The sequence below is a fragment of the Scyliorhinus canicula genome, unplaced genomic scaffold (assembly GCF_902713615.1).
Source record: "Scyliorhinus canicula unplaced genomic scaffold, sScyCan1.1, whole genome shotgun sequence".
NCBI classification, from domain to species: Eukaryota; Metazoa; Chordata; class Chondrichthyes; order Carcharhiniformes; family Scyliorhinidae; genus Scyliorhinus; species Scyliorhinus canicula.
Window position 1 is genome coordinate 1,781,703 of NW_024055461.1, and position 12,562 is coordinate 1,794,264.

The 12,562-nt window shown below is 47.3% G+C and overlaps 1 protein-coding gene across 1 annotated transcript in view; it reads left to right on the forward strand.

Moving 5' to 3' along the window:
* LOC119959603 (zinc finger protein 774-like) overlaps positions 1-12,562 on the forward strand; it is a 1,152,970-nt gene that overhangs the window by 146,323 nt on the left and 994,085 nt on the right. The gene's annotated exons all lie outside the window — the stretch shown is intronic.

Here is a 12,562-nt window from a genome sequence, read left to right on the forward strand (position 1 = left end):
TGAACCATGTTAATTTGGGTCTCTTTCTGCTGATAACAAACTCCAGCCCATTTACAGGGACTAATATTCTGGCTAAAAGTCAAATAAATTAGATTTGTGTTAAATACACAGTGTCGAAACTTTTAAATATCTCTGACACAAGTTAGTTCCTTTAGAAGTACTCTCGCTCTCCCCTGTCTCTTCAATCCTCACCTCCAACAAGAAGTGTGAGGAGCTCGTGGAGCTTCTTGTGACTGAGATTTAGTAAATCCGATCAGCTGCCTCTGCTGCTTCCCTCCTTTCCACGAGCCCACCGGACCAAACTGTCTCTAAATTTCATCCTTTCCCGGGCCCTAAACCCACATCTTTCTCTGGTTTCTCTCCCATCTCCCCTCATGCCCTCTCGGAGTTCATCTTGTCCATGAGACCCAGCTCCTGCTCCATGGACCCTATTCCCACTGAGCTACTGATCAGCCAACTACCCTTTGTCCACGGATATTGTCAACATTTCTCTCCCTTCAGGTACTGTCCCCCTGTCCTTCAAATCTGCCATCATCACCCCCTCCTCAATAAAACAAACCCTTGACCCAGCCATCCTTACAAATTACTGCCCCATCTTCAACCTCCCTCCCTTCTTCAAACTCTTTGAACATGTTGTCACCTCCCAAACCTTGCCCATCTTTCCCAGAGCTCCCATGTTTGAATCCCTTCAATCAGGTCTCTGCCCTGTCACAGTGAAATACAAGAGACAAACAGAATCTTACCCAGAGAGAATACAGACAATCTGGGAGATTGGATGCAAGGATGGCACAGTGGTTAGCACTACAGGTCACAGCGCCAGGGACCTGGGTTCAATTCCCGGCCTAGGTCACTGTGCAGAGTCTGCAAGTTCTCCCCGTGTCTGCGTGGGTTTCCTCCGGGTGCTCCACTTTCCTCCCACACTCTGGAAATATGCAGGTTAGGTGGATTGACTATGCTAAATTGGCCTTCATGTCCAATAAAGTTAGGTTGGGTTACGGGGATAGGGTGGAGGTGTGGGCTTAAGTAGGATGCTGTTTACAAGGGCTGGTGCAGACTCGATGGGCCAAATGGCCTCCTTCTGCACTGTAAATTCTATGAGGTGAGATTGTCCTTTCTGAGCTCCAGCCAGGTGATGTTAAACACTCAGGCGGAAAAGACAAAAATCTGCAACGTGTTTAAAACAGCTGATTTATTTCATCAATATCTAGAATGTTAAACTCCAGTCCCTTAGAGGTTATTATCATCAGAAACAAACTCCAACTATCAGAGTAAAAACCTCCAAAAGTTTTGGTCCAGAGGCCATTTGGCCCATTGTGTGTGTGCTGGCTGCAGTGGAGCTATTCAGCTTAATCCCATTTTGCAGATCTCAGTCGATTGTCCTGTATGTCCCAGTCCTTCAATTGGATTTCCAAGACATTTATTTTACAGTGATCAGGATTTCTGCTTCTATGACCCTGTCAGACAGCGAATTCTAGACTCCCACCACTGAAATGATTCCCCCCCGGAAGCCATAGCTTTGCCAAAAGAAGTATCCATTCTAAAGTGCAAGGCCCATACTCAAGACAACACTATAGAAGCACAAGGAAACACCCTTGCAGACCGAATAGCAAAGGAAGCTTCCTCCCAGTGGGATTCTTCAGGAGAACCAAGACACATCTACAAATATTCTACCTACAATGGCGACTATCATGGTAATACTGTATATCCTTGGCTCCCAGTGAGCTGGAGATTCGCCCACCATTCCCTTTCTCTAGCCAATACTATAAACACAGACCAAAACATGGACCTCTCATCCCACAGTTTGAGAAATATCAACCTGTCACTATCATCAAGAGGTCTAAACCTGAGATCTCCGGGGCTGAGAAATTCTTTTCTGCTCTCATCCCTGCCTATGGCATCATCGTACTGACCAGAGAATACATTAAACTGGCCGCAGCCTTAGAGAAAATAACCCAATGACACTTCCCGAGCCCTAAGTAGCATTTCAGCAGAGACGCTGGCCAATCGAACTGTGGCTTTGCAGATCGATGGCACTTGACTATTCGCTGGCCGAAAAAGATGGCACCTGTCCCCTGATTGGTGCAGAGTGTTGCACCTACATCCCAGATAATTCAGAAGAAATCAAAAGCTGGTCAGCACATATTCAAGAAGAAGTCAGTAAACTTTACCAACCCTCTGACAACACTCTTTGGGGATGGCTCTCTGGATGGGTGGGTGGCACAGGAATTTCCATCATTCAGGGATTTCTCTTATTTTTCATTTTTGGGCTTCAGCATTTCGGTAGTGATCTTGCTGACCAGATACATTGGCCAATGTATGGTTACCCATAATGCCCTGTAGCCACCTGGGTTGGCCACTTCCCAATTCCAAAATGGATGTCCGCTAAGAATGCAGGGAAATTCTGTCAGGCACAGGGAAACAAGCAGGTGCAAGGTTTCCTGTGTACTAAGACTTGCAAAAACCCACACAGAACCGAAACCAGCGACCATCTGCATAATAATGAGCGATCCCCAGGAACAATTGGATACATTAAAGTAATCGAGACCAAACCAGACTCCTTGGCTCCAGCAGGAGCCAAAACAAATGAAGGTCAACGGACACATAGGAACCGCCCAGCGATCAGGGAACAGCTCCAGTATTGGAGAAATCGATGGAAGTGATTGGGACTTAGCCCAATCAATTGCAATCAGGTACGGGGTCCGTCCAAAAGGGCACACAACCCCTGGGAACTAGAAAATAAAGTCCCCAAGTTCAATTCGTCCTTCTTGGCAGGGTCTCTCAGCAGCTCGAAACAACTCTTGACTGTGACCTGCCTAGCAGCTGCACCAACCAAGTAAGTCTCCAGTCAACGCACGCTACGAGATAGGCGCTCCTATCTACTAGTCCATACCAGCTATGAAGCCTGCAGCCTCAGAATCGAACAAAATGCCATTGTTCTCCTGACCTGGTGGGCCATTTCCAAAGCTAAGTATAGGCCTTTTAGTGTTAGAGATAGTCTAGTAAGTAGAGTTTTATGCATGAGTAGTGATTGACTGTGTGTATAATAAATGTGTTTTGATTTGAACCTTACTAACTGGTGTATTGAATTATTGATCAGCACTTGGCTTTGAACCTCATGGTGGTATCAGAAAGATACCTGGCGACTCTAAAGCAAAGGTTATAAAACAGAGCAATTAAGTAAAAGCACAATTAGCAACAGCCCCAACAATCAAAGTGGTTCATAGTGGTCCAACTGCACCACCAGCCCATGACATTGAACAAGGCTCATAAATTGAGCTGTTATTACTGCATTATTACCCAATTATTACTGCAATTATGTTAAATTCGCCCTGAGAGGATCGGTGCAAGGGTTCTTTAAACGGTGGCAACCTTTCCTCGACTTTCTGGCTCAACGATAGGGTACTGGGACAGTAGCAGCAGCAACCCGGGGGGGGGGGCGTTGATTATGTTAGCTTATTTTATTTAAATTTGATTTATCTAATTTTAATTTATGGTTAAGTTCTCTTGTTTGGGGGGGGTGGGGGAATGTGATACATGTGATGTTACGGTATGGGGGGAATTGTGGGTGTTATGGGGCTGTTAGTTGCATATTACTGCTTTTTGCTATACTGTTTGTTATATTTTCTGCAAAAAATTCCAATAAAAAAAATTAAAAAAAAAAAAAAAAATTACTGCAATTATATAATCAGCTTCCATTATTGCTGAATTGTTATTGTACTATATAATCACTTTTTTGAATGAAATACCTCCAGAATGCTTGTAACGCTTGGAAAGCTTTGCTCGCCCCAGTGCTGAAGGCTGTCCTCAAACAAGTGAACCATGAAAGACAATGTGAATGAGTTCCTCTCTGCGCTTACTTCTATCCTGTTGCATTTCTTCCTTAATTTATATTTGTTATTATGATTCATCTTATTCTTTAGAAGAATCAAAAGGGGGAGCACGGTAGCATAGTGGCAGCACGGTAGCACAGTGGTTAGCACATTCGCTTCACAGCTCCAGGGTCCCAGGTTCGATTCCGGCTTGGGTCACTGTCTGTGCGGAGTCTGCACATCCTCCCCGTGTCTGCGTGGGTTTCCTCCGGGTGCTCCGGTTTCCTCCCACAGTCCAAAGATGTGCAGGTTAGGTGGATTGGCCATGATAAATTGCCCTTAGTGTCCAAAATTACCCTTAGTGTTGGGTGGAGTTACTGTGTTATGGGGATAGGGTGGAGGTGTTGACCTTGGGTAGGGTGCTCTTTCCAAGAGCCGGTGCAGACTCGATGGGCCGAATGGCCTCCTTCTGCACTGTAAATTCTATGATAATTCTATGATAACTTGAGTGCAACAATAACTGGAAACCCATTAAGGGTTAATCAGGATCATACACTTTAATTTTCTTTCATTCAACCAAGATTTTAACATTTGCAAACTGCCTGAGACAAGCAAGGTCAGTGACGCCAACTAGCTAAAAGACCCCATTGTCTGCTGCTGCTTTTCCAGCATGGGCAGTCCCGTTTCCATAGTAATAGACTGTCTAAGATCATAATGCCCTGAAGGCTGTGTTTTTCCTAATTAATACTGAGATACAGGTGTTGATAATGTGGAAAATTGGCAAGCGATGGAATGGGAAAATTACACCAACATATTCAAATACCGACATCTCTTAAATTGATGGACAGACACTTTGGCTTTAACTAATTTATAATTTATCAACTCGACCAATCAGCAGTAAAAAGAAGGCTAGACTTTGAGATAACAATTCTCTTCAGAATCACTTACCGGAATGGAAAAGTGCTTCTGTTGCTCTGTTCTGTTTCTCTTCTTGCTCACTCCATCTATATTTCTGAAACCATTGCTGCTCGCTTTGCTAATCGCAATTAGCCAGTTATTTTATCTGGTATGTTATGACTTGAATGAAAACTCAACTTCTGTATTCGCTAAAGACAATTAATCTGACTAGCTTGCTGCAGGCAAATTTCTAAATTTTGTATTAAAAACAAGTTTTCCAGTGTCACAGCTGATAAATAAAGTTCAACTGGACTTTGCCAAAAAGCACAGACTTGGCCTCTGTTATTTGGGAACTGAGAAGGGAAACGCATATCCAGGGTTCCGAGTAGACACAGAAATCCATTATCCCCCTCCACTCCCAATCCTCTGCGAATTACTTTAAATCTAAACCCCTTGGTTATTGATCTGTTAATGAAATAGATCCTTCTTATCCATTCTATCTGGGCCTCTCATAATATTAAACACCTCAGTTAATCTCTCCTCAGCGTTCTCTGTTCCACAGAAAACCACCTCGGCCTCTCCAATCTTTCCTCATTGTTAAAGTTCTCCATTTGTGTCAACATCCTGGTCAATCTCCTCTGCATCCTCTCTGGGATGAACACATCCTTCCTGTAATGTGGTGCCCAGAACTGTACTCAGTAATGCAGCTGTGGTTTAACTAGTGTTTTGGACAGCTCCAGTATAACCTCCCTGATCTTATAATAAACACAGAAAATGCTGGAAATACTCAGCAGCTCTGGCAGCATCTGTGGCGAGAGGGGTTTCAGTTCTTTCCTCCAAAAGAAATTGCTGGGAATATTCTCTGCTCTAGTACTCTATGACCCGTGAATGACAAAGTATCTTCTCTGCCTTTCCAATCACCGTATCTACCTCTCCTGTCACCTTCAGGGATCTGTGGACATGCACTCTTTTAAAAATGTTTTTATTCGCCATTTTCACATTTTGCAAAATTTACACCCCACCAACAAGCAGTAAATGGTAACAGATACAAAGTCAATACCCTTAACATCAACAATGATCCCATCCTCCCACCACCCCAACCAATGGCCCACCTGTCAATATATGCATCAAATAAAACAATTCTATAGGTATGTCAGGAATAAAAGAATGACTAAGGTAAGAGTAGGGCCAGTCAAGGACAGTAGTGGGAAGTTGTGCATGGAGTCTGAGGTGATAGGAGAGGCGCTAAATGAGTATTTTTCGTCTGTATTCACACAGGAATAAGAGAAAATTGTCGAGGAGAATACTGAGATACAGGCTACTAGACTAAGGGCTTGAGGTTCATAAGGAGCAGGTGTTAGCGATTCTGGAAAGTGTGAAAATAGATAAGTCCCCTGGGCCGGATGGGATTTATCCTAGGATTCTCTGGGAAGCTAGGGAGGAGATTGCTGAGCCTTTGATCTTTAAGTCATCTTTGTCTACAGGAATAGTGCCAGAGGACTGGAGGATAGCAAATGTTGTCCTCTTGTTCAAGAAGGGGAGTAGAGATAACCCCGGTAACTATAGACCAGTGAGCCTTACTTCTGTTGTGGGAAAAGTCTTGGAAAGGTTTATAAGAGATAGGATGTATAATCATCTGGAAAGGAATAATTTGATTAGAGATAGTCAACACGGTTTTGTGAAGGGTAGGTCGTGCTTCACAAACCTTATTGAGTTCTTCGAGAAGGTGACCAAACAGGTGGATGAGGGTAAAGCAGTTGATGTGGTGTATATGGAATTCAGTAAAGTGTTTGATAAGGTTTCCCACGGTAGGCTATTGCAGAACATACAGAGGCATGGGATTCAGGGTGATTTAGCAGTTTGGATCAGAAATTGGCTAGCTGATAGACGGCAAAGGGTGGTGGTTGATGTGAATTGTTCAGACTGGAGTCCAGTTACGAGTGGTGTACCACAGGGCTCTGTTTTGGAGCCACTGCTGTTTGTCATTTTTATAAATGACCTGGAGGAGGGCGTAGAAGGATGGGTGAGTAAATTTGCAGATGATACTAAAGTCGGTGGAGTTGTGGACAGTGCAGAAGGATGTTACAAGTTACAGAGGGACATAGATAAGCTGCAGAGCTGGGCTGAGAGGTGAAAAATGGAGTTTAATGCAGAAAAGTGTGAGGTGATTCATTTTGGAAGGAGTAACAGGAAGACAGAGTACTGGGCTAATGGTAAGATTCTTGGTAGTGTGGATGAGCAGAGAGATCTTGGTGTCCATGTCCATAGAGCGCTGAAAGTTGCCACCCAGGTTGAGAGGGTTGTTAAGAAGGCGTATGGTGTGTTAGCTTTTATTGGTAGAGGGATTGAGTTTCGGAGCCATGAAGTCATGCTGCAGTTGTACAAAACTCTGGTGCGGCCGCATTTGGAGTATTGCGTGCAGTTCTGGTCACCACATTATAGGAAGGATGTGGAAGTATTTGAAAGGGTACAGAGGAGGTTTACAAGGATGTTGCCTGGTATGGAGGGAAGATCATATGAGGAAAGGCTGAAGGACTTCAGGATGTTTTCGTTAGAAGAAGGTTAAGAGGTGACTTAATTGAGGCATACAAGATGATCAGAGGATTAGATAGGGTGGACATTGAGAGCCTTTTTCCTCGGATGGTGATGTCCAGCACGAGGGGACATAGCTTTTGAGGGGAGATAGATATAGGACAGATGTCAGAGGTAGGTTCTTTACTCAGAGAGTAGTAAGGGGGTGGAATGCCCTGCCTGCAACAGTAGTGGACTCGCCAACACTAAACGCATTCAAATGGTCATTGGATAGGCATATGGACGATAAGGGAATAGTGCAGAAGGACTTTAGAGGGGTTTCACAGGACGCCGCAACATCGAGGGCCGAAGGGCCTGTACTGCGCTGTAATGTTCTAATTTTATGGGATAAATCAGTGAAGAGTGAGACAGTAAGGAGAAATTCCCTTATGGAAAATTGGACCAGAAGTGGCCATGTGAGATGACAATGTCTTATAAGGGAGAAGCAAGCAGAGCTGGGAACACGGGACAGCACAGCGGAGAGAAAGGGCCGCGGGGAGACAGCACAGTGGTCGACGGAGCAGCTGGTGAAGTTTTTCGAGGATTGCTTCGCCAAGTTGAAGGACACGCTGGACCTGATTAAGGCTTCGATTGATCAAGTGGTTCAGAATCAGGAAACCATGGGGGAGCAATCCAGGAGGTCGAAAAAAAGTTGTCCAAGCACGAGGAGTATGTAACAGTGCTGGAAAGCAAGGTTGGGATGATGTACGACCGCCAGAAAAGAATGCAGAAGAAGCTGGAGGACCTGGAGAACAGGTCCAGGAGGCAGAATCTTAGAATTGTTAGCCTCCCTGAAGGCACTGAGGGATCGGATCCAAGGTCCTATGTGACGGACATGTTGGAGAAGTTGATGGTGGCTGGGGTGTTCACTCGGCCCCTGGAATAGGACAGAGCGCACAGAGCCCTCGCGAGGAAGCCCAGAGCGAACGAGCTGCCGAGGGCCATGGTGGTACGTTTTCACCGTTTTGTGGAGAAGGAACACGTTTTGCAGTGGGCCAAGAAAGAACGGAGCAGCAAGTGGGAGAACTGTGAGCTGCGCATTGATCAGAACCTGGGAGCGGATTTGGCCAAGAGGCGAGCTGGGTACAATCGGGCAAAAACTACTCTCTTTAAGAAGGGGGTGAAGTTCGGGATGCTGTACCCAGCCTGCCTGTGGGTCACACATGAGGAACGGGACTTCTACTTTGAAACGTCGGATGAAGCATGGACCTTTATTGAAGAAATGAAGCTGGAGGTGAATTAAAAGACACTTAAGCCTTGGAGAAGAACTGTGGCAGCGATTTGTGGTGCTGGATTGTATAAATTTAAGTATTTCTATGTGAAATAATGGGCTGTGTGGATGGTTAACGGTTGATCTGTCTTGCAGCGACCTTGTTAGGGGGGGGGGGATGGGCTTTGAATTTAGTTCTGCTTTTTGGGTGACTATTTTTCTGAAGTGACTTGTTCTTCGCTGTTTTTTCTGTTGCTTGTTTACTGGGGAATGTGATGCATTTAAAATGTTCATTCATGTGGGAGGGAGAGAGGAAAGTACAATAGGGAGACAGACTGTTTAGTGCCAGGGACGGGAGCTATCGAATCAGCATAGGTCAGCTGACTCTTGGAAGCGCAGTGGGGGGTGAGCAGGTGTGAAGCAGGAGCTTCACTTGGGGGATTGGGTTTCTAGTGTTGTTGCTGGGGGGGGGGGGGGGAGAGGCAGGGAGGTGGATGGGCCGGTCGAGGGGGCTCGCTGTTCACGCACTTGAGGGAACTGAAGGCGGACGTGGCAGCGCTACAAGGAACACACCTAAAGGTTACAGACCAGACTAGATTGAGGAAGGGGTGGGTTAGCCAATTCTTCCACTCAGGACTGGACTCAAAGACCAGGGGGGTACCGATCTTGATCAGCAAACGAATGGCATTCGAGGCAGGAAGAATCGTCAGGCAAGAGGGGTAGGTACATAATGGTGAATGGGAAGCTGGGGGGGGGGGGGGGGGGGGGGGGAGGGATGCGAGTGGTACTTGTGAACATATATGTTCCGTATTGGGACGACGTGGAATTTATGAGGCGGGTGTTAGGTAAGATCCCAGATTTAGTCACATAACCTGATCATGGAAGGGGACTTCAACACAGTCATTGATCCAGAATTGGACCGGTCAAAATCCAGGACAGGGAGGAGGTCGGCTGCGGCAAAGGAAGTGAAGGGTTTCATGGAACAGATGGAGAGAGTAGACCCCTGGAGGTTTGCACGGCCGAGGATCAAGGAGTTTTCCTTTTTTTCACATGTCCACAAGGTATACTCTCACATCGATTTTTTTTGTTCTGAGCAGGGCGCTAATACCAAAGGATATTGAGTATTCGGAAATTGCAGTGTCGGATCAGGCCCCGCACTGGGTGGATCTACGGGTTAGTGTGGAGAGAGGGCAACATCCGCTATTATAACTGGATGTGGGGTTGCTAGCGGACGAAGCGATCTGTGGACGGGTTAACAAGTCCATCCAGAACTACCTGGAAACAAATGACACGGGGGAGGTCTCTGCAGCGACGGTCTGGGAAGCTTTGAAGCCAGTAGTCAGAGGGGAATTAATCTTGATACGGGCCCACAGAGAAAAGGCAGGACGGGCTGAGAGGGATAGATTAGTGGAGGAGATACTCCAGGTGGACAGGAGATACTCGGAGGCCCCGGACGCGGGGCTACTGAGGGAGCGGCGGAGGTTACAGGTGGAGTTGGGCTGTTGACCACAGGGAAAGCAGTGGAACAGTTGAGGAAGGCAAGGGGGGGGGCGGAAGGCAAGCAGAATGTTGGCGTACCAGCTCAGGAAAAGAGAGGCGGCTAGGGAGATAGGTAACGTGAAGAGTAGAGACTGTAATGCGTTCCTGGACCCAGCGGGGGTGAACAAGGTGTTTCAGGACTTTTACAGTAAATTATGAGAGTCGGAACCCCTGGCTGGGGTGGAGGGGATGTGGCAATTTCTGATCAGTTGAGGTTCCCGAAGGTGGAGGAGGACCTGGTGGAGGGGCTGGGAGTCCCAATTGAGATTGAGGAAATAATCAAGGGGCTGGAGGGCATGCAGTCGGGCAAGGCCCCGGGGCCGGACGGCTACCCGGTGGAATTCTATAAGACGTTTTCAGAAATATTGAGCCCACTGCTGGTGAGGACATTTAACGAAGCAAGAGAGAAGGGAGGGAGTCCTCCCTCCAACAATGTCGCAGGCCTCGATTTCATTGATCCTGAAATGGGAGAAGGATGCGGACCAATGCGGGTCATAGACTGATTTCTCTACTGAATGTGGATGCCAAACTGCTGGCTAAGATACTGGCCACAAGGATAGAGGACTGTGTCCCGGGGGTGATAGGGGAAGACTAGACAGGATTTGTTAAGGGCAGGCAACCCAAGGCCAATGTTCATAGGCTTCTAAATGTTATTATGATGCCCTCAGAAGGTGAGGAGACGGAGGTGGTGGTAGCGATGAATGCGGAGAAGGCTTTTGATCGGGTGGAGTGGAATTACCTATGGGAGGCGCTGGGAAGGTTTGGGTTCGGTGAGGGCTTTATTGACTGGGTACGGCTGCTCTATCAGGCACCAGTAGTGAGAGTGCGCACGAACCAGCTGAGGTTGGCGTATTTTGAACTACACCGAGGGACGAGGCAAGCGTGCCTCCTCGCCCCGTTACTGTTTGCTCTGGCCATAGAGTCATTGGCCATGGCGTTAAGAGCCTCGAGTAACTGGAAAGGACTGGTTCGAGATGGGGGGGGCGGGTTGGAGCACCGGGTCTCTCTCTACACAGATGACCTGCTCTTGTACATTTCGGACCCGTTGGAGGGGAGGGGGGGGGGGGGGGGGGGGGGTGAGTAATGCAAATTTTGGGGAATTTAGCAATTTGTCGGGGTATAAATTGAACATGGGGAAAAGCGAATTGTTTGCGATCCAGGCAAGAGGATAGGGGACTGAGAGAGCTGCCGCTTAGAATGGAAGGGAAGAGCTTTCGATATCTGGGAATCCAGGTGGCCCGGAAATTGGAGGTAATACATAGGTTAAACCTATCCCGGTTGGTAGAACAAATGGAAGGGGACTGGACATGCTCCAGCTATCACTGACGGGGTGGGTACAGACCATAAAAATGACGGTTCTCCCCAGATTTCTGTTTGTCTTTCAGTGCCTCCCCATCTTCATCCCGAGGGCCTTTTTCAAGTGGGTGAATAAGATTATTTTGGGCTTTGTGTGGGCGGGTAAAACCCCGCAAGTGAATAAAGTGTTGCTGGAACGCAGTCAGAGGGAGGTGGGTTGGCGCTGCCGAACTTCTGCAATTCCTACTGGGCAGCTAATATAGCCATGATTAGGAAGTGGGTAGTGGCGGAGGGGTCGGCATGGGAGCGGATGGAGGTGGTGTCATGTAAAGGCACTAGTTTGAGCGCATTGGTAACGGCATCTCTGTCATTCTCGCCGGCCCGATACTCCACAAGTCCGGTGGTAGTGGCAGTACTGAGGATCTGGTGACAATGGAGCAGATAAGAGAGTGGAGGGAGCATCGATTTGGACCCCAATTTATAATAACCACAAGTTTGTACCAGTTCGGCTCAATGGCGGGTTCCGCAGTTGGCAGAGGGCAGCAATTGGAAGGATGGGAGATCTATTTATAGACGGGAGCTTTCCCAGCTTGAAATCTTTGGAGGATAAATTTAAATTGCCAGCAGGGAACGGTTTTAGGTATTTGCAGGTGCGAGACTTCCAAAGAAAACAGGTGCTGGCCGTTCCGCTGTTGCCACCACGGGGGATACAGGATACAGTAGTTTCCAGTGCCTGGGTGGGAGAGGGGAATGTATCGGATATTTACCAGAAGCTTTCAGAGGTGGAGGAAACTCCGGTGGAGGAGCTTAAAGGCAAGTAGGAGGATGAGCTAGGAGGAGAGATAGAGGCGGATGCCCTAAGCAGGGATAATGCCTCCTCATTGTGCGCCAGGCTCAGCCTGATACAATTTAAGGTAGTCCACCGGGCGCACATGACTTCGGCTAGGATGAGTATGTTTTTCGAGGTAGAGGATAGGTGTGCGAGGTGCGCGGGAAGCCCAGCAAATCAGGTCCACATGTTTTGGGCATGTCCGAAGCTTAGAGGGTTTTGGCAGGATTTTGCTGAGGCAATGTCCACTGTACTAAAAACACGAGTGGTGGCTGAGTCCGGACGTTCGGTAGCGATGTGGAGGGACTCGAAGTCCCCGCGTGCAGAGACCTGGGTTAGTGACATGGCTGGGTTTCTCATTCTCGAGAATAAAGTTTAGCTTAAGAGGGTCAATGTTAGGGTTCTGCCAGA